This window comes from Asparagus officinalis, chromosome 8, assembly GCF_001876935.1.
Source record: "Asparagus officinalis chromosome 8, Aspof.V1, whole genome shotgun sequence".
NCBI lineage: Eukaryota > Viridiplantae > Streptophyta > Magnoliopsida > Asparagales > Asparagaceae > Asparagus > Asparagus officinalis.
This window is the reverse complement of record NC_033801.1, coordinates 123282080-123282632: the sequence shown is the minus strand read 5'-3', so window position 1 is coordinate 123282632 and position 553 is coordinate 123282080.

Sequence of the window (553 nt, the reverse complement as noted above, 5' to 3'; positions counted from 1 at the left end):
CCGATCACGTGAATTGTGGAAAAGAAACACATGCGTGGCCCCCACTCAAATCTCCTCACACAGCCACCTTAGCCATTCACGCGTTCACAAACTTAGCCTCTAAGAAAACTACTAGGACTAGGCCTAGCCTTTAAATCTGGATCCAACTTAAAATTTGAATCGGCACCCAACATATTCTCTCTCGACGAAAAATTTTCAAGTATTTCAACAGCTTTAGAAAATTCTCTCTCTTCTTCTTGTTATTCACCTCTCCCTTGTGGACAAAAGTCTAAGTAGAGTCACATACACCATTAATAGAACGTCCATCTAAATAAGAAATACGATTGACATTCTTTCTTATTCACAAAATCAAATCATCATCTCTATATAATTTTCACCACTCTCCTTCAACCAGGCACTTGTACCCACGTGATGTCATCTCACTCAACAAAATTAAATTAGTATCACATGACGGTATATATCTCACATGACAAAGAATTCTGACTTTCCCAATGTGAAGCTTGAAGCGAACACTCCCAATGCCTTCAATCTTCATCTTCTTATTATTTTCGAC